This window comes from Oryx dammah, unplaced genomic scaffold, assembly GCF_014754425.2.
Source record: "Oryx dammah isolate SB20612 unplaced genomic scaffold, SCBI_Odam_1.1 HiC_scaffold_18, whole genome shotgun sequence".
Lineage (NCBI taxonomy): Eukaryota > Metazoa > Chordata > Mammalia > Artiodactyla > Bovidae > Oryx > Oryx dammah.
In genome coordinates, this window is record NW_024070202.1 from 75,291,475 (window position 1) to 75,313,131 (window position 21,657).

Below are 21,657 nucleotides of genomic sequence, written 5' to 3' on the forward strand. Positions count from 1 at the left end.
TTTATTTTATTTATTTATTTAAGATCTAAGATTTTAGATGTAGGATAATTTGATTACCACTCTGCCATTTCCTCTCTCTGTGACTTTGGGCAAACCTCTTGGAACTGGTTTCCTTGCCTGAAATATATGGCAAGTCAGTGCTTCTGGGTAGATGAAAGGAGATGACACCACAGAAATGTAAGCACAGATGCTTGGCTTACTTTAAGATGATGAGTAAGACTGGTTTTTTGGGGGAGGAGAGGGAAAGGAGGAGAAGAAAGAAGGACCATGAAGAGTGTACAATGAAAAGAGCAAGACAGGTGTTCTCGGTGATTATGTATCTCACAGCCACCAAGTGCTGGGCCTGCCCCTCACTTCCATCACCCTCATCCCCAGCTGTGTCACTTTGGATAAGTTGCTTAATTTCCCTGTCTGAGTTTTCTAAGGACTAAAGTTGTAATGATGAATGAGGACTGGCTAGGCAGTGCTACTGTTATTGGTTCCTGGTGTGCTTGTCTTCAATAAGGAAAGATGGAACATGGTTGTAAACTTGATAATCTCTGGGGGTGGGTTTTTTTTTTCTTTTCATTTTTCAAACTGTGATTAAACTTTTCTGTAACATTTTAGAATTATACTCTGATTGGTGGTCACTGATCTCTTTGGAAGAGCTCAGAGCTCACAGAGCTGTTTTGGACACCATTAAAGAGCCACCTGCCCTCAGGATGGTGTTGTGAGGATTCACCCAGATTGTGGTCTCAGTGACTGTCTGACACAGACCTGGAAGGGAACACAGAACGTTAATCTGCAGGTTACAAGTTTGAGCTCCACCAGTTTTGGACCTCAGATCCCTCCAAGTAAAGGAGGAGATTCTTGGCAGGCTGCCATGGCATTGTACTAGGGTGGAGTGAGAATGTCCCATGCAGTGTGTGGGATGTACTTATACCAAACAGTATTTGTTGCTCATTTACTTACTTATTTTTTTGCTGCAAAAACCTTTATTGTTTCCATTTTGTCCAAGGCTTGAGAGAGGTCTTGGGGGTGTTAAAAAGCTGCCTAGTGGCTGCAGAGATGGGCTTCAGGAAGCCCTGACGTCAGCAGGGGGCTCCTCAAAGGCCACTGGTCTCAGAGGCTCCTAGTCATGCTTGAGGGTGAACCATTTGAAGAGATATTCACCCAACCCAGCATGGGGACCAGCCAGCCTGCAGAGGTTGGTCAGGTGGTCACCCAGCTTCTTGATGAGTTTCACCTCCTCACCTAGGAAGTGGTTCTCCAGGAAGTCACAGAGGTGGGGGTCTGCGCTGGCAGAACCCAGGCCATGCAGATCCAGAAAGGCCTGGTTCATATTCTTCCCTATGAGAAGGGCAACTTCCATAGCATCCTGGGTTTTACCCCACTCATCTTGAGATGGCTTCTACACGTTCAGGAAGAGGGCACGGCTGCTGCACTGGCTTTGCATTCGCAAGAGATGCTTGCCACCCGTGCACTTCTCCTTGGCCAATTTGTGGGAAAAAGTGGCCCACACCCTTCCTGAGTCACATCGTCTTGGTCAAAATAGAAGCCTAGAGACAGGTAGGTGTAGGAGTCCCCAGATGCTTGTTGACCACGTGGTTGACGGCGGCCTCCACCTCAGTGGAATAATTCTGAGGAATCTGGGACTAGTGGTTGATCAGTAATAAGGATACTGAGAGAGGGACTCCCCAGGTCAGTAGGTGCCCAATATGCTGCTGGAGATCAGTGGAGAAATAACTCCAGAAAGAATGAAGGGATGAAGCCAAAGCAAAAACAATACCCAGCTGTGGATGTGTCTGGTGATAGAAACAAGCTCCGGTGCTGTAAAGAGCAATATTGCATAGGAACCTGGAAAGTCAGGTCCATGAATCAGGGCAAACTGGAAGTGGTCAAACAAGAGATGGCAAGACATTCTATGAATCAGTGAACTAAAATGGACTGGAATGGGTGAATTTAACTCAGATAACCATTATATCTACTACTGTGGGCAGAAATCCCTCAGAAGAAATGGAGTAGCCATCATGGTCAACAAAAGAGTCCGAAATGCAGTACTTGGATGCAATCTCAAAAACGACAGAATATCTCTGTTCATTTCCAAGGCAAACCATTCAATATCACAGTAATCCAAGTCTATGCCCCAACCAGTAACACTGAAGAAGCTGAAGTTGAACGGTTCTATGAAGACCTACAAGACCTTTTAGAACTAACACCCAAAAAAGATGTCCTTTTCATTATAGAGGACTGGAATGCAAAAGTAGGAAGTCAAGAAACACCTGGGGTAACAGGCAAATTTGGCCTTGGAATGCGGAATGAAGCAGGGCAAAGACTAATAGAGTTTTGCCAAGAAAATGAACTGGTCATAGCAAACACCCTCTTCCAACAACACAAGGGAAGACTCTACACATGGACATCACCAGATGGTCAACACCGAAATCAGATTGATTATATTCTTTGCAGCCAAAGATGGAGAAGCTCTATACAGTCACCAAAGCAAGACCAGGAGCTGACTGTGGCTCATATCATGAACTCCTTATTATCAAATTCAGACTTACATTGAACAAAGTAGGGAAAACCTCTAGACATTCAGGTATGACTTAAATCAAATCCCTTATGATTATACAGTGGAAGTGGGAAATAGATTTAAGGGTCTAGATCTGATAGATAGAGTGCCTGATGAACTATGGAATGAGGTTCATTTCATTGTACAGGAGACAGGGATCAAGACCATCCCCATGGAAAAGAAATGCAAAAAAGCAACATGGCTGTCTGGGGAGGCCTTACTAATAGCTGTGAAAAGAAGAGAAGCGAAAAGCAAAGGAGAAAAGGAAAGATATAAGCATCTGAATGCAGAGTTCCAAAGAATAGCAAGAAGAGATAAGAAAGCCTTCTTCAGCAATCAATGCAAAGAAATAGAGGAAAACAACAGAATGGGAAAGACTAGAGGTCTCTTCAAGAAAATTAGAGATACCAAGGGAACATTTCATGCCAAGATGGGCTCGATAAAGGACAGAAATGGTATGGACCTAACAGAAGCAGAAGATATTAAGAAGAGGTGGCAAGAATACACTGAAGAACTGTGCAAAAAAGATCTTCATGACCAAGATAATCACGATAGTGTGATCACTCACCTAGAGCCAGACATCCTGGAATGTGAAGTCAAGTGGGCCTTAGAAAGCATCACTACGAACAAAGCTAGTGGAGGTGATGGAATTCCAGTTGAGCTATTTCAAATCTTGAAAGATGATGCTGTGAAAGTGCTGCACTCAATATGCCAGCAAATTTGGAAAACTCAGCACTGGCCACAAGACTGGAAAAGGTCAGTTTTCATTCCAGTCCCAAAGAAAGGCAATGGCAAAGAATGCTCAAACTACCGCACAATTGCACTCATCTCACATGCTAATAAAGTAATGCTCAATATTCTCCCAGCCAGGCTTCAGCAATACATGAACTGTGAACTTCCTGACGTTCGAGCTGGTTTTAGAAAAGGTAGAGGAACCAGAGATCAAATTGCCAACATCCGCTGGATCTTGGAAAAAGCAATAGAGTTCTAGAAAAACAACTATTTCTGCTTTATTGACTATGCCAAAGCCGTTGACTGTGTGGATCACAAGAAACTGTGGAAAATTCTGAAAGAGATGGGAATACCAGACCACCTGACCTGCCTCTTGAGAAACCTGTATGCAGGTCAGGAAGCAACAGTTAGAACTGGACATGGAACAACAAACTGGTTCCAAATAGGAAAAGGAGTACGTGAAGGCTGTCTATTGTCATCCTGCTTATTTAACTTATATGCAGACTACATCATGAGAAACGCTGGACTGGAAGAAAAACAAGCTGGAATCAAGATTGCCGGCAGAAATATCAATAACCTCAGATATGCAGATGACAACACTCTTATGGCAGAAAGTGAAGAGGAACTAAGAAGCCTCTTGATGAAAGTGAAAGAGGAGAGTGAAAAAGTTGGCTTAAAGCTCAACATTCAGAAAACAAAGATCATGGCATCCGGTCCCATCACTTCATGGGAAATAGATGGGGAAACAGTGGAAACAGTGTCAGACTTTATTTTTTTGGGTGCCAAAATCACTGCAGATGGTGACTGCAGCCATGAAATTAAAAGACGCTTACTCCTTGGAAGAAAAGTTATGACCAACCTAGATAGCATATTAAAAAGCAGAGACATTACTTTGCTGACTAAGGTCCATCTAGTCAAGGCTATGGTTTTTCTTGTGGTCATGTATGGATCTGAGAGTTGAACTGTGAAGAAGGCTGAGCACCGAAGAATTGATGCTTTTGAACTGTGGTGTTGGAGAAGACTCTTGAGAGTTCCTTGGACTGCAAGGAGATCCAAACCAGTCCATTCTGAAGGAGATCAGCCCTGGGATTTCTTTGGAAGGAATGATGCTAAAGCTGAAACTCCAGTACTTTGGCCACCTCATGCGAAGAGTTGACTCATTGGAAAAGATTCTGATGCTGGGAGAGATTGGGGGCAGGAGGAGAAGGGGACGACCGAGGATGAGATGGCTGGATGGCATCACTGACTTGATGGACGTGAGTCTGAGTTGGTGATGGACAGGGAGGCCTGGCATGCTGCAATTCATGGGGTTGCAAACAGTTGGACATGACTGAGAGACTGAACTGAACTGAACTGAACTGAAGCTCAAAAAATTGTGGCTGTCCCGGTAATCATGGACAGCAGAGTAGCTGATGCCAAAAGTTGCCACTGGAATAAAGGTTGGGGGATGGTTGGAGGCTGGAGCAAGGGGCGTCCCTGGGTCTGTTTCATCCAAGTACTGCTGAAGCAAGAGACAAATCCCTAGGATCGCACCTCCTGTGGCTCATTTAAATTCAAGTTTAATGGGCCCTCCTGGACTCTCCCTTGGTGACTCTGGCGACCCTAATGGGCTGGAGCTGAGGTTGGCATGGGTGGGCCTAGGTTAAAAGGCAGCTGCTGTTTTGGGCCCAATTCCAGGTCCACACACAGGAACTGCTAGGGGGGCAGGCTGACTTGGCCTTCCCACCTCTGAATTTCCTGAGCCCAGGGGCCACAGCTTGATGCAAATTAAATGTTGAAGAACCAGCAGAGTCCCTGGCATTTAGAGTATCGAGACCAAAAAAAGAGGACAGGAGAGTGGAGGAAGGAGGGAGGAAGGAAGGGAGGAGGGGAGCAAGTAAGGGAAGAAAGAAGGGAAGTGGGAGGGAGAGAGAGACAGAACAGACCCTTCTGCCCTTTCAGAGCATCCGTTAACTGGGAGACAGGGTCACAGGTTCCAGACTCATGTCCTTTGGGGACCATCATTGAGAGCGTGCTAGTGAGAGAGTTGGCATACAAGAAAAGGAACCACATGGCAGGTCACCTTTGTAGAGGCTTGCTGAACTCACAGGAAACAGGCATTTGATTCCTGGTGGGATGTGGGACTGAAATGCTCAAGTTTGTGAACATGGAGCTGGGGGATCCTGAGACCCTGCCAGCTGTCCTGGTGAGCCAGGTGCCTTGGTGGGTGGCCTTGGAAGGAGCAAGGCTTTGAGGAAGGCAGTGTCTCCTAAGTGATTTTTTTTTTTTTTTGCTGCCCTGCATGGCTTACAAGATCTCAGTTCCCCAACCAGGGGCTGGACCCAGCCCCCAGCTGGGGAAGCATGGAGTCCCAACCCCCAGCAAAGTCGCCTGAGTGGGGTTCCTGCTTGTATGTGTGCTGCCCATGTTGGCCCCAGAGCCAGGCACCCTGTCAGCACCAGCTGCCCCACTGCCTGCGTCATGGCTTCCGGGCTCCGAGAGGAGGTGGGGCTGGCGTGTCTGAAGCCTGATACTGTCACCTGCAAGAAAGTTAAGAGGGGTCTTCTTCAGATAGAGAGTCTGGAATTTATTTTAGCTGTGGGTCAGTAGAGGCAGGTGCATTTTGGGTGTTAGCACAAGAGGCTGCCGGGCAGGCATGTGAAGAACCCACATAGGCACCTGGGCACCCTTGAAACAAAGGTCATGGATCCCAAGGGGTGCCTGCTTCACACCTCTGGTCCCAGCTGAGGGTTAGTGGTGTCCTTTCCAGCTCCAAGGGGGCCCGGCCTGGAGGATGAGATGGACCACTCAGCGTTAGGGGAGAACTAAATCATGTTCCTTCTTTCCAGACACAAGCAACTCCATGAGACGTGCTGTTCTCTTCTAGATCAGTTGTGACTTGGAGCTGGGCTTCTCATGCTACCACCCTCCCACCTTCTCCGGCGTCTGGCCATGTCTGTATTTCACACTGTCTGCTCTGTTTTTATCCAATGACTGTGTCTGACAACCTGCAATTCCCTTGGATTCTGTGGCCCCATTCTATGGATGCTGTTCTTTCCTCTAAAATCCTGGCTCTTTTCAAACGCACTCGCTCCATGGTTCTATAATCTCTGCTTCCCTGAGTGTCATCTCTCCCAGACCCCGGAGCCCAGGCTGTGTTTCATGGCCTTTGATAACCTGAATGCTGTCTCAGAGTCCTTCTGGTGGAGGCCCCTTCAGCTGTGTCTGGGCTTGGCCATCTCCCTATGGGGCCGTGCCATTGGGCCTCCACTGGGGTGGTGTGGCACTCATTGACTCCAAATCAGATTTTCCTTTGGTATTTTTGGGGAGGGAGTTGTGTGTTGTGTTGAAGATGAGAATATGGGTCCTACCCCCAGTGCCGACCAACTGCGTCCAGGCCTTGGGAGGGTGTCTCTCCCCCATGGACTGAGTTGGGTGATTTCCAGACAGCAAGTCCTCCCGGCTCCTGGTCTGGGCCATCCCTCCTGCACCAGGGATGATCCCTTGTCCCCTGGCCCTGGGGGTTGGGCCCTGCTGGCTACCAGGGTTTTCTCTTCATTACTTTTATAGGACATTGTCCTTTCTTGTGTCAATGAAAAAAATCAGTAGATCTAAGAAAGAAATGGAAAATTTTATCTGAGCCAGACTGAGGATTATAACCTGGGAACAGCCTCTCAGAAAGCTCCAGGAACTCTTTTGCCTGTTAGAGGTCAAAGCACAGTTATGTAAGTTTTTGAGACAGAGGGCTGTAAACTACATGATGCATTATTGACAATTTGCACAGTCCAGATCTCCATGAACAAAGTGATGGAGGGTCATGGGTCACCATGGCCCCTTACAAGATTAAGAAGGAAGGTTCTCTCCTAAGGGGTGTGATCAGCGCAGAAGCACCAGAGGTTAGGGAGGAGGCCCAAAGGGGCAAAGAAAAATTTGTTTAGATTTTTTTCATCTTGCCATAAAACATGAATTTTATTTCACCAACTGTTTCTGAAAGAAGCTAGTACTTTTAGTAGCAAAGCCCCTCCATTGGGGCTACTGTATATCTCAGTTGCTTCCCCTGTGCATTCTCTACCCAGAGGTTGCACCTGGGACTCAAATCCCCCAAACTGAGCAAGTTGCTCACCTCTTCTGTGGGCGCAGCATCAGTCCTGGGGAGTGCTGCTCACTGGCCGTCTCGGGGGAGAACAATGGGGTTTTTGAGTGTTGTTGCCTGTGAAGTATTACACCTCAGTTGGACCACTGACCTGCCCTGGAGGCTTCGGCGTGGGTTCCCTCAGTCCTTGTCTGTAGACGATGAGGTCTGGACTATTTGATCTGGGCTGTGTGTTCTCATACCCCTCGATGTGTAGGGAGAATTGATGTGAAGGTGTGCGCAGCAATTTAAAGCTTTGCCCCCAGTTGCTGTGTGTGTGTGGGGGGGCAGGTAGAGTTGAGGGGATACACACCAACAAGCAATTCAGTTCTGACACCCTGTCCCCACAGACGGCATCAGACCCCCCAAGACTGCCCCATCCCCTAGCTCAGACTCCAGGGGAAACTTCAGGTTGTCACCTGTGCTTCTGACCAACCTGCTCCAGGGAGGTCCCCATGATCCCCTCCTCAGGTTTGATTACTTAGCTAGAGTGGCTCGGAGGGCTCAGCGAAACATTTTACCCACTAGATCACCAGTTTATTGTAAGAGGATGTAACTCAGGAACAACCAGAATGGAGAGATGCAGGGGGCAAGGCATGGGGAAGGACATGGAACTTCTGTATTCTCTCCAAACACCCTACTCTCCCCAAATCTCCACGTGGTCATCTACTGGGGAGCTCCCTGAACCCTGCCTTTCTGGATTTTTCTGGAGGGTTCATTATATACGCAGGATCGATTAAATCATTGGCTATTGCCAATTGATTGATTCCCCAGAGGTCAAGGGAGACGGAATTGAAAATTTGAACCTTCTAATCACAGGACTGGCTCCACTGACAACCGTCTCCCATCCCCAGAAGCTTTCCAAGATCACTTCATTAACGTAAAAAGAAACACCTATTGCTTTCTTCACTTAGGAAATCTCAAAGTTTCTAGGAGCTATGTGCCAGAGATGGGGACAAAACCCAAATATATATATATATATGAAGAGGGCATAGCAGCCCACTCCAGTATTCTTGCCTGGAGAATCCCATGGACAGAGAAGCCTGGTGGGCTATAGTCCACAGGGCCGCAAAGGGTCAGACATGACTGAAGTGACTTAGCATGCTTGTATATATATGTGCTGTGTGCTGTGCTTAGTCACTCAGTCGTGTCCGACTCTTTGCGACCCCGCCAGGCTATCCATGGGGATTCTTCAGGCAAGAATACTGGAGTGGGTTGTCATGCTCTCCTCCAGCGGATCTTCCCAACCCAGGTCTCTCTCATTGCAAGCTGGTTCTTTACCATCTGAGCCACCAGGGGAGCCCAAGAATATTGGAGTGGGTAGCCCATCCCTTCTCCAGGGGATCTTCCTGACCCAGGGATCAAACTGGGGTCTCCTGCATGGCAGGTGGATTCTTTACCAGCTGACCTACCAGGGAAGCCCATATATATATATATATGATTATACATATATAATAATATACATACATATATACACACATACATACATACATATATCATCACAGTGTCATACAACTCCAGGGCCATGAGTAGAGAAGTCCTGGAATGGATTGTCCACATCTCTCTGAGTTTCTCCATGTAGTCAGTTCCATTTTAGGGCAAATTGTTTCTCTCTTTTATGCATATTTCTCATAATGAACCAAATTCTGTAAAATATGACTGCTTGGCTCTGTGGAAATGCACAGTTCTATAAAATCATGTCACTCCCCAGTGAGCCATCAAAAAAGATAAATCCTACTTTTTCTTCCGTACCGTAATAGACTTTTTTTTTCATGTTTTCTGCCCTTTCTTCTCTTACTCAGAAAACAGGTATTTCTTAAAAGCCACCACTCTGTGGTATTTCCCTAAACAAGTGCATGTTATAAGATGGTAGAACTTTCTATCATGGGATAAAAACCTAGAATTGGCTGTAGTAAGGGAAAATGTTTGACCCATTTCGGGATCTGGTTTTTACAAGCTGTTTCTGTGGCTGGTGATGCAGTCCATGGAGTCAGTTATGATCACTTCTTCCAGGGTGAGGGGAGCCTGCCAAGACAAGGCACCTTCCAGGGACAGCCAGGCTGCCTGGCTTTCTGAGCAGCTGTGAGGGGTGCCCAAGTGGACCACATCACGAGGGCTGCTCAGAGTCGGGGTTCACTGGGATCGGGTTAGGATGCTGTGTTCCTCCGCCACTATCAGTGGATGCGATAGAAGCCAAGGAGACTGCTGCTCAACAGAAGCTGACTTCTCACATTTCACGTTCCTGGGGGGCCTGCTGCTCTGTCCTGCCAGCTGCAGGTCGGCCATGATGGTGGCTTGATCCTCCTGGACCCAGTCCATGACTATTCTGCATCCTTGGTCAGGGATGGGGCCTCCCTCTTTACTTGGATCTGGAACACCCCCTTCTCATAGCAGAGGGAAAAGAAGGCACCAAACATCAAGTTGAATGCTTCCGACAACATCAGCTTGAATCTGGTCCCCTATCACACCTGCTCCCATCCCAGCATTCCTGGCAAATCACAGGAGGAGAGCACTGCTGGGCCTGGAAGCACGCGGCATCTAAGAGGCCAGACACTGACCCATGCGTGGGCGTGGGCCGTGGGCCGTGGGTCACAGTTTCCTTGCACGAGCAGGGCCAACTAACTGGGACCAGGATACAGACTCCCATGTGGTCTTTCAGGTGCTGATGGCAAAAACCCAGCCTCAACCAGGCTGAAAAAGGAACACAAAAGAAAGCCAGAGGTACAGAAACAAAAGCTGAGGGTCACCGCAAAGGGTCAGAACACTCCAAAGTTGCCCTGCTTTTGCAGGTCTGACCAAGAGTTAAGGACCCAGCCTCCATACTGGGTGTCTAAAGGAGGTCTTGCCCTCACTGCACTGACCCTGCCCCTCTTGAGCTGACGGCCACCAGCCCAGCCCACATCTTCTCAGAATCAAGCTTTCTCCAAATCAGAATCGTTTTCCCCAGGAGCCCAAAGTCTTTTTGCTTCATGTTGAGTCAAATCAGGGTCACCCTTCCTGGATTCCCCCTGGGGTCAGAGGAATGTTCTGATTAGCCAGGTCTGAGGCCACACTGTTAGAGGGACAGGAAGAGGGGAGGATGAGTCCAGAACCCAAACTTTCTTCTTAGTCCCTGGAGTCAGTGACCACTTTGAGACCAGGCAGATCACTCCTGGTAAATTTTATAGCCAATATAAATAGTATATATTTGCATTGGTGACTAAAAGGCTCAGAGTGAATATTTTCCCTCCAATTTTATTTTGAATTGTGCAAGCTTCATGGAGCTCAGTTCCATGCGATCACTGCTCATGTCCATCAGTCATCCCAGCCGTCCCTTCTGATGTCCTTCTGAGCACTGCCCAGAAGGGGACCCCATAAAGATACCATCTGGGACCCCATAAAGATACTGGTGCTTTGAAAATTAAGTCAGATGATTGTACACTGGAAATGCTTTTGTTTTCTTCCTTTGACCATAAGCAAAGGATATTTTCTTAAGTTATTTTTGTCCCCTTTAAAAGAATAAAAGAAAGAAGTGTCCACTAGGATATAGAGAATTCTTTATTTTGGACTTCTAAAGTCTCATGGGGAAATTGACAGTTCTTCCACAGTTGCTCTAGTCCTAATCTTGAATATTGTCTGTGGAGAACAGAGGTCTGAGGCCACTCGAATAACAAGATTTAATTGTGGAGGAAGAAAGGGAAAGGAAAATAAAAAAATCATACACAACAGTGCTGTCAGTGTAACCAAGGTCTGTAAGTACCAATAGGAGTCTCAGACAGACCCTGGTGGTTACCACCAGAGCTTCTGGAGCAACTGAGGAAGGCAGGCAGGGGTTCCCTTGCCCTCGACGGCCATTCCTCTGAGAGAAGCTGTTTGTTCATCTTTATTTTCCCAATACCTGGTATGATCCCTGGTACACAGTGGGTGTCAGGCAAATGTTGGAATAAGTGTTACTAATCTAGCACCCCTATCAGCCCACCCCGACTCCACCTCATTCCCCTGTCTAGTGCTTATCAGTCACTAAGACCCTGATTATACTCCTTGCTTGTCATCTGTTTTCTCCAGAAGAAAGTAAACTCCTGAGGGTGGAGTTGGCTTTGCTTCTTACTGGTTTCCCTCCAGTCTGCACAAGGCTGGCCCACACTGGGCTTCCGTTAATATCTGTTAACCAAATGGACAAAGTGAGAAATGTGTCCTTCCTCTGTAGATGTCCTCTCAGTGGGCATGGTGGGTTGTGTGTTCTTTGAGAGGTAGCGTTTACATTCATGGAGCACCCACTCTATGACCAACTGTGTGCTTTTTCACATCATCATGGTTATTGAATCCTCACACCAATCTGGTTTCCTCTAACCCATTCGTTCCATTAAATCCACTTCTGTTCTTATGTGGCCCGGAGCTAAGATGTCAGGTGTTAAGGGAAGCTCTTTTCTTACCGGGGACAGGAAGATATTTTCCTACTTGATGGCACTAATAAGAAAGATAGCAAGTATATTCTGTCACTAGGGAGGAGGTGATTAGTGCTAGTGCTCAGTCGCTTACTCGTGTAACTCTGTGACCCCAGGGACTGTAGCCCATGAGGCTCCTCTCTCCTTGGGATTTTCCAGGCAAGAACACTGGAGTGGGTTGCCACACTCTCCTCCAGGGGATCTTCCCAATCCAGGGATTGAACCTGGTCTCTTATATTTCCTGCATTGGCAGGTGGATTCTTTACCACTAGTGCCACCTGGGAAACCTTGGGGAAAAAGTACTTATGGAAGGTCAAATGCTCTATTAATTATTTGGAATGATGGTCAGGAAGGGCCACCACGGATGTGAGAGGCAGACGGTTTTGTGCTAGCTGCCATCACAGAGAACCACAGGCTGAGGGGCTTAAAACAATAGACGTTTGTCTTCTCGTGGGTCACAGAGCTGGAAGTCTGAGATCAGGGTACTGAGAGGGTTGGTTTCTCCCACAGCTTCTTTTCTTGCAGATGGCTGTCCTCTTGCTGTGTTCTCTTGAAACCTTTTCTCTCTGTGTGTTTGTGATAGGGACAGAGTAAAGGGACAACTTGGGAGATTAAATAGCTACTCTCACTAGAGGTTCATAAATAGAGAAAAAGTATGGAGATGCCTGTAGATTAATGATCTATCAAGAGAGCAGGCTTGCTTAAAAACAGACCATGCAGACTTGCTGGGCAATGAAACCATGCAAAGGGAGCATGAGACATGCCCCAAAGCATAAACATGGAACGAGGCCTGCATCCTGTTCACTGAAGTCAGCAAATGAATGATCCTTGAGAAGGGGCTTTCTCTGCTTGTACTAAGAGCAGAAATATAGGGAAAGGTGACTTTTTACTGAAACCTGAGATAATTTACCTTATTTTAGTGTATGTTATCATGAGGAATGCTGGGCTGGAAGAAGCACAAGCTGGAATCAAGATTGCCGGGAGAAATATCAATAACCTCAGATATGCAGATGACACCACCCTTATGGCAGAAAGTGAAGAGGAACTAAAAAGCCTCTTGATGAAAGTGAAAGAGGAGAGTGAAAAAGTTGGCTTAATAAAGCTCAACATTCAGAAAACAAAGATCATGGCATCTGGTCCCATCACTTCATGGCAAATAGATGGAGAAACAGTGGAAACAGTATCAGACTTTATTTTGGGGGGCTCCAAAATCACCATAGATGGTGATTGCAGCCATGAAATTAAAAGACGCTTACTCCTTGTAAGCAAAGTTATGACCAACCTAGATAGCATATTGAAAAGCAGAGACATTACTTTGCCAACAAAGATCCATCTAGTCAAGGCTATGGTTTTTCCAGTGGTCATGTACGGATGTGAGAGTTGGACTGTGAAGAAAGCTGAGCACCGAAGAATTGATGCTTTTAAACTGTGGTGTTGGAGAAGACTCTTGAGAGTCCCCTGGATTGCAAGGAGATCCAACCAGTCCATTCTAAAGGAGATCAGCCCTGGGTGTTCTTTGGAAGGAATGATGCTAAATCTGAAACTCCAGTACTTTGGCCACCTCATGTGAAGAGCTGACTCATTGGAAAAGACTCTGATGCTGGGAGGGATTGGGGGCAGGAGGAGAAGGGGATGACAGAGGATGAGATGGCTGATGGCATCACTGACTCGATGGACGTGAGTTTGAGTGAACTCCAGGAGATGGTGATGGACAGGGAGGCCTGGCATGCTGCGATTCATGGGGTCACAAAGAGTCAGACATGACTGAGTGACTGAACTGAACTGAACTGATCACCTTTTTGCTCATTTCCATAGCTTCATGACAGTCTTAGTTTGACAATGTAGGGGCAAAAAAACCCCACTGCATGAGGCAGAGGAGGAGCTGATGACAAAAACTTGACATCAGGTATGAGGAAGAAGGTGGTCTTCTTCCTCTCCCTAATTTTATTTGATTATAAAAATGTAGCCCACCAGGCTTTCAGGGAATGGCACTCCCTTACCTGCTAACTTGTGTCTCTCACAAATGTCCTGTACTGATAAACTCTTTCCTTACCCATCTCTCTGCCTTTTGCTGAATTCTCTCCGCACCAAGACAGAAGAATCTGTGCTCTACTAAGACCCAAAATGCATTCTGTGTTTTCATTTTTCTGCTCTCTCTCTCTTTTTATAAGGACACCAGTCCTATTGTGTTAAGGCCCCACACTTTTGACCTCATTGAACCCTAATTACTTCCTTAAAAGTCCCCTATCCAAATATAGTGACATTGACGTTTAGGGATTTGCCTATGAATTTGGGAGGAGACACAATTCTGCCCATAATGATTATCCAGCAGTGGGCAGACTGCCAGAAGGCAGGGACATAGAGCTCCATGGGCCCTCGGGAAGGTGACCAAAGGGAAGACCAAGGGAGGGGAGATTATTTCGATAGAACAGGCATGGATGTTAAAACACAAAAGTCAAGGTTGCAGGGCAGTGGCTGAGATGGGATGAAACTGGAGAAATAGGAGGGCCTGGAATCTCACCTGTGAAGCGTGGGGACTCTCCAGAGTCCTGGAGAAGAGACTTGGTAAGACTGATGGTTGAAGAAAGTCAGTCTGATGACCACTGAGATTTCTCTAGTGCATAGCCACTCGTGTGCTTCTGCCAAGGAGCACCCCAGAGGGAGCCCAGAGCCAGCTCTTGGGTCTTCTTGTGGCACGAGGGTGCCATCTCATCAATTGTCAGTGGGGAGCAGAGGCCTTGGTTCCCTAGTGGCCTTTCAAAGAAGTTGCAAAACACTGTGAGGGCTTGTGGGAGCCCAGGCCTCTCCTACCTTCCCTTTTTTGTAAACAAAGAAACTGCCAAAATGGAAATGCTTTCCCCCTTGTCCTTCCTTCAAAGGGTGATAACGTGAACTATTCATCACTTTTATTTCAAAAAGATCGACACTCCTTTCCCCATTCGCCCATGCACTTTTGTCCCCATCAACAACTGGATCTGGCATCGACTGATGTTTATTTCAACTTCATAATTAAAGAAGAATGTTAAGTGTGTGACAACTCTATTCCAAATGCTAGAACAATCTGGAACAATGTAACCCCTTGAGAAAAGTTTAGGAAAGGAAGAAAAAAAGCACATTTACAAATAACACATTTGGAAATAATAGATCATCTCAGTTTGGGACACTTGCAACTTGCCTAGACTTTTTAAAAATCACTGATCTGAAAATCAGCTGAAAGAGGTCAATTGTGATAGCAATTTCAGAATAACCATTAGAAACCAAACAAAGGAAAACATCTGGAGATGATGAATAAGAGGATATGACAATCTGCCTGAGGATCATTTTATAGAAGTGACTGATGAGTAAATACAAACATGCAGTCACAAACTATCCTGTTTACTCATTTGTGCCAAATTTTAAAACAGAATATTACAGAATAGTAAGAATTTTAATAACTTTCTGAAGTTATTTCTCCATTGATCTCCAGTAGCATATTGGGCACCTACCAACCTGGGGAATTCATCTTTCAGTGTCCTATCTTTTTGCCATTTCATACTGTTCATGGGGTTCTCAAGGCAAGAATACTGAAGTGGTTTGCCATTTCCTTCTCCAGTGGACCACGTCTTATCAGAACTCTCCACCATGACCCGTCCATTTTGGGTGGCCCTACACGGCATGGCTTAGTTTCACTGAGTTAGACAAGGCTGTGGTCCATGTGATCAGTTTGGTTAGTTTCCTGTGATTGTAGTTTTCAATCTGTCTGCCCTCTGATGGAGAAGGATAAGAGGCTTATGGAAGCTTCCTGATGGGAGAGACTGACTGAGGGGGAAACTAGGTCTTGTTCTGATGGGCGGGGCCAGGCTCAGTAAATCTTTAACCCAATTTTCTGTTGATGGGTGAAGCTGTGTTCCCTCCCTACTATTTACCTGGGGCCAAACTATGGTAGAGGTAAAGAAAGAAAGCTTTACCTTTCTATGAAGAAAGCTGAGCACCAAAGAATTGATGCTTTTGAACTGTGGTGTTGGAGAAGACTCTTGAGAATCCCTTGGACTGCAAGATCCAACCAGTCTATCCTAAAGGAAATCAGTCCTGAATATTCATTGGAAGGACTGATGTTGAAGCTGAAACTCCAATACTTTGGCTACCTAATGCGAAGAGCTGACTCATTTGAAAAGACTCTGATGCTGGGAAAGATTGAAGGCGGGAGGAGAAGGGGATGACAGAGGATGAGATGGTTGGATGGTATCACTGACTCAATGGACATGAGTTTGAGTAAACTCCAGGAGTTGGTGATGGCCAGGGAGGCCTGGCATGCTGCAGTCCTTGGGGTCACAAAGAGTCAGACATGACTGAGTGACTGAACTGAACTGACTTGTGAAAGGGGATTCTTTTGGTATGGTGCTGCTCCTCCCTGTAGGCTTGTTCAGAAGTGGAGTTCAGTCCAAGGTAGGGACCCCACCCACTGCTCGGCCCCTGGGGCTATCTGTTGTGATGGGGAATGTCTAAATGAGATTACAGGTGTGGCGCATATTTCCTATAGTTGTTCCTCTTAATGCATTTCTCTAGGTATGTACTGTTTTAGAATATTAGCTTCTCTCGGAGAGGTGAGGAATGGCAATTCAACTCTTTACAGCATCATCAAAACACCAGAACATGTTCTCATCAAGGGGGATACACATTTTCTGATGGAAGTAAAATGGAAGTGTTAAAGTGTTAGTCATTCAGCTGTGTTTAACTCTTTGCAGCCCCGTGGACTGTAGCCCACCAGGAATTATCCAGGCAAGAATACTGGAGTGGGTTGCCATTCCTTTTTCCAGGGGACCTTCCCCACCCAGAGATGAACTGTGTCTCCTTCATTGCAGGTGGATTCTTTACTGTCTGTAAAATGTAAATGGCTTGGCAAGGGTGAATGTCAATTGTATTCCACTAGGAAAGAGTGCTGGGAAGTTGGAGGCAATAAAAACAGGCTTCGGAAGGCTGTGCAGCATGAGCCCTGGAGAGGCTCGGGTGTGAGTTGTTCTTGTGAAATGGCCAGGTTCTGGGACACAGAAAGCTGCAGTTGGCTGGGAGAGAGGCCCTGCAGGAAAGGTGTCCTGGGGGCAGCTCCTGGCAGCACCTTGCTGAAGTTCAGCTGGCATTGTCTATGATGCTCTGAGAGGGTAGTTCTCCTCCACGAGGCCACTCTGTTTGGGAAACCCATGTCCCAGGAGACAGCCTCATGCTGTTGTAAAACTAAAGGGTGTGAGTTGACAGGAGCAGATCAGAGGATATCAGGGTCAGGGAGTGACCCCAGGTCTGAAGGTGGGTGGTGGGGAAGGGACAGATGGAGTTTCCCAATGAAGATGGGATACAGGACATTGAGTCATTTGCACTTCAGTGCTCAAGGAGTGTGTCCCTACAGGGATGGTGGTGGTGATTTAGTCGCTAAGTCATGTCTGACTCTCTGACTCCATGGACTATAGCCCACCAGGATCCTGTGTCCATGGGATTTCCCAGGCAAGAACACTAGAGTGGGTTGCCATTTCCTTCTCTGGGGATTTGGAGAAATACAGTTAACTGATGCCTGGGGGATTATAAATAAGAAAGAAAAAACCAAAATCTCATCTACTGTGTACATAATTCAGATTTTGGGAGGATCAGCTTCATTGCTACCCAGGAAAAAATATTTTTTGGAGGGGCATGCAACCCCTGTAATAAAATCTGATGGCTTTAGAGCCAAAGCAAAAAACAAAACAAAACAAATGAAAACAGTGCAGATTACATAAACCCTTCTGCAACATGCTCCCCAGCAACTCAGGCAGGAGGGCCGGCCGGCTCTGTACTGCACGCTCCCTTCACTGGGCCCATGGCTTTGCTTTCTTGCAATACCTGTTTTTCTTTGAGGCCACTCTCCACAGCAATTTTGGGTTCTTACCTAAGACTTTGACCAAAGTAATCCCAGAATCACCTGAGACCTAGAAAATTCTTTAAATCCTACTATACACTCACACACACACACCCACATATACGTATACCTGTGTGTGCTCGTTTGTGTGTGGGTAGACAACACTTTCATTCCTAAATTTAAAGCATTTTTCTCTTGTATATTTAAAAGCTTTGGGCTTAGGACCTCAGAGGAATGATCAGAGCAGTCAGCATGGACAGTGTCCAGTTTGAGACTGTCCCATCGGGCCTCTGTTTCGACACAATGCTCTGAGCACAGATTAATTGGACCCTGGACTGTTGTAGTGAAACTGGATAAAAGAGGAATGAGTTTTCTTTCAGGAATGATCTTTTCTTTCTTTTCTTTCCCTTTCCTGAGAACAAAGACGATAAAGAGAACAGTGAACAGGCCTGATCAGTCCTTGTTTTTACTTCAACTCTTCCTCATCTGTAGTCTATAACTTAAGTTTATAGTCCTCAAAACTAACCTGACTCTATGTAAGTTATATCCACACCTACTGTCCTTTAAAGTGTGAAAGTGAAAGTGTTGGTCACCCAGTCATGTCCGACTCTTTGCAACCCCATGGACTATAGCCTGCCAAGCTCCTCTGTCCATGGGATTTCCCAGGCAAGACTATGGAGTGGGTTGCCATGCTCTTCTCCAGGGGATCTTCCCAACTCTGAGATAAAACCCAGGTCTCCTGCGTAGCAAGCAGATTCTTTACTGTCTGAGCCACCAAGGATTACCCTTTAACTCTGTTAATTATGTCCTGTCCTTCACCAATCTCTTCAGACCACCCCTTGTAGCTTTTTGCATCTCAGAAATAAGGCCACAGTGTAATAAGCCAGAGATGAATGGACCCAATTACTGGACTACCTGATGCCAGCTATGACTGTTTGGAAACAATGCAAGAAGAATATTCAAGATTCTTATTACTTTGTTCCTTATCACCTCCTCTTTCCCACTGAGAGCCCTATCTATAAAGTCTCTCAGCTCCCCTTGTGGGGCAGCACACAGTTCTTGAGGCAGTAGCCTGCTATGGTCTCCCCTTGGCTCAGCTCAGTTCAGTTCAGTTGCTCAGTCGTGTCCGACTCTTTGCGATCCCTTGGACTGCAGCATGTCAGGCTTCCGTGTCCATGACCAGTTCCCGGAGCGTGCTCAAACTCATGTCTATGGAGTCGGTGATGCCATCCAACAATCTCATCCTCTGTCATCCCCTTCTCCTCCTGCCTTCAGTCTTTCCCATCATCAGGGTCTTTTCCAATGAGTCAGTTCTTCATATCAGATGGCCAAAGTATTGGAGCTTCAGCATCAGTCCTTCCAATGAATATTTAGGACTGATTTCTTTTAGGATTGACTTGTTTGATCTCCTTGCAGTCCAAGGGACTCTCAAGAGTTTTCTCCAACATCACAGTTCAATAGCATCAATTCTTTAGCACTCAACTTTCTTTATGGGCCAACTCTCACATCCATATATGACTACTGGAAAAACCATAGCTTTGACTAGACTGACCTTTGTTGGCAAAGTAATGTCTCTGCTTTTTAATAGGCTGTCTAGGTTGGTCATGTACAATTTAGAAGTGTGTAATTTAGTTGCTATGTACTTGGGAAATTTTTCCAGATTTCTTTTTGTTTTTGATTTCTAGTGAGAAATTACTGTCAGTAAAGAAGGGTGTTACAGTCATCAGGGATTGCGGGGCTTCCCTGGTAGCTTAAAGAATCTGCCTGCAGTGCAGGAGACCTGGGTTCGATTCCTGGTTTAGGAAGATCCCCTGGAGAAGGAAATGGCCACCTACTGCAGTATTCTTGCCTGGAGAACCCCATAGACAGAGGAGCCTGGCAGGCTACAGTCCATGCGAGTCACAACAGTTGGACACAACGTAGTGACTACCACCGCCAATTTGAGCTGGTGAGCCCTACGGGAATGCAGGAAGAAGGGTACCTGCCATCTAACAGCCATCAGACTACAGCCACTGCCTACAGTGAGCCCTGAGGAAAGGAAGCTCAGGACCTGAAAACCAGATACTGGTCCCAGATGGGTGAGGTGCATATGAACGGAATACTTTCAGTGAGCCCAGACTCTTGCCTCTTCCCATAAATTTAAATCCCTTTCCTTGGGATATCTGGTTTTCTTTAATTAACCATCATCTTTTGATGTTCAGATTACCTGCCCCTTATTATTGCAAAACATCTATATAAGCTGGCTCCTCCTCTTGCCTCCTCAGTGCTGTTCTCTCAGGGTTCCTTGAAATGCTGCCTCCCGGGCTTGAAGTTCTGAAATTCCCGCGGAATAAAAAACAACTCTCAACTTTTAGGTTGTAAATATTTTTAAAGTTGACATTAGGTTAATTCTGTCTTTGTTGTGAAAGTGAAACTGAAGTCGTTCAGTCGTGTCCGACTCTTTGCGACCCCATGGACTGTAGCCCACCAGGCTCCTCCATCTGTGGGATTCTCCAGGCAAGAGTACTGCAGTGGGGTGCCATTGCCTTCTCCAGGGGATCTTCCAGACCCAGGGATCGAACCCAGGTCTCCCGCATTGCAGGTAGACGCTTTAACCTCTGAGCCACCAGGGAAACATAATATGTATGATTCAAATCTTTTACATTTGTTAGTGTTAATTTTATGAGACTGCATATACTTCATCTTGGTGCATGTGTTTTGTGCTTTAAAAGGTGTCTTCTGCTTTGTGGAATGAATTGTTTTATATATTTCAGTTAAGTCAACTTTTATTTTATAGTGTTTTTTAAAATTATTTTTTTAAATGATTTATTCCTGGTTGGAGGATAATTGCTTTACAATGTTGTGTTGGTTTCCGCCATACATCAACATGAATCAGCCATAGGTATAACATATGTCCCCTCCTTCTTGAACCTCCTTCCCACCTCCCACCTCATCCCACCCAGATTGTCACAATGTTTTTAAATCTTTTATATCCTTGCTGAATTTCTGTTTCCTTTTTGTAGTGAGAACTAAGGCTAGAGTGTGGAAATTTCCAAGTATAATTGTGAATTTGTTTATTTTTCTTTTCACATATCATTTTTCACTCCTATGTATTTGGAGCATGTTTTTAGGTACATCTCTGTATTTAGGATTATTATATCTTCTTGGTGAATTCATTATTTTCATTGAGTTGGATCTATATTCATTTCTGGTCATTTTCTTTGTTCTGAGTCTGGTTTTCCTGATATTAATATGGTTCATGCAGTGTTACATTTTTTAAACTAAACATTTAGTTCTCAAATAATTTTAGACCTATGGAAAAGTTGATTACTTGGCACTCACTGGTTTTACTACTAATATCCTTTTTTATTGCTCCAGAATCTAATCCAAGATACCACATTGCCTTCGGTCATGCTCCCTCTCTGGTCTGCCCTGGTCTGTGACAGCATCTCAATCTCTTCTTCTTTTCCAAGATCCTGATAGTTTGAGGAGCCCTGGTTAGATGTTTTGTAGACTGTCCCTGATTTTGAATTTGTCTGATATTTTTCTCATTGTTAATCTGGATCATGGATTCAGACCTTCTTGTGATTTTTGAAATAGGTTTCTGTGAAACTTGCTGTCCCTTAACTTTTAAACTTGCTGTCCCTAATCCGGCTGCTTTGCAAGAATGAACTTCACCCCAGCTTCTCTCTGAGAAGACTGCTCCTCTTGTCTCAAGCTCAGCCCCAAAGCCTCCTCGATGAGGTTTTCTCTACCTCTCACTCCAGAAGGCTGGGGGTTTCCTGAAGAGTCTGGTATTTCAGTGGGCCTATTTGTCACATGTGTCTGTCTCTGTTAGACTTGTGAATACCTCAAGGTTAAGAACTATGTCTTATTGATTTTTATGTTCTCTCTGGCCTTCCAGAGACTGGCCAGCTAGCACTTCCTACTCAAAATGTGACCCATGGACCCTAAACACTGGCATCATCTAGAAGTTCATTTGGAAAAGGAAATGTCTACC

At 45.8% G+C, this 21,657-nt stretch overlaps 1 pseudogene; it reads right to left on the bottom strand.

Annotated features, from left to right (window-relative positions):
- Positions 1–1,111: 1,111 nt before the first annotated feature.
- On the bottom strand, positions 1,112–9,710 carry LOC120877528 (annotated as a pseudogene).
- Between the last annotated feature and the right edge of the window lie 11,947 nt (positions 9,711–21,657).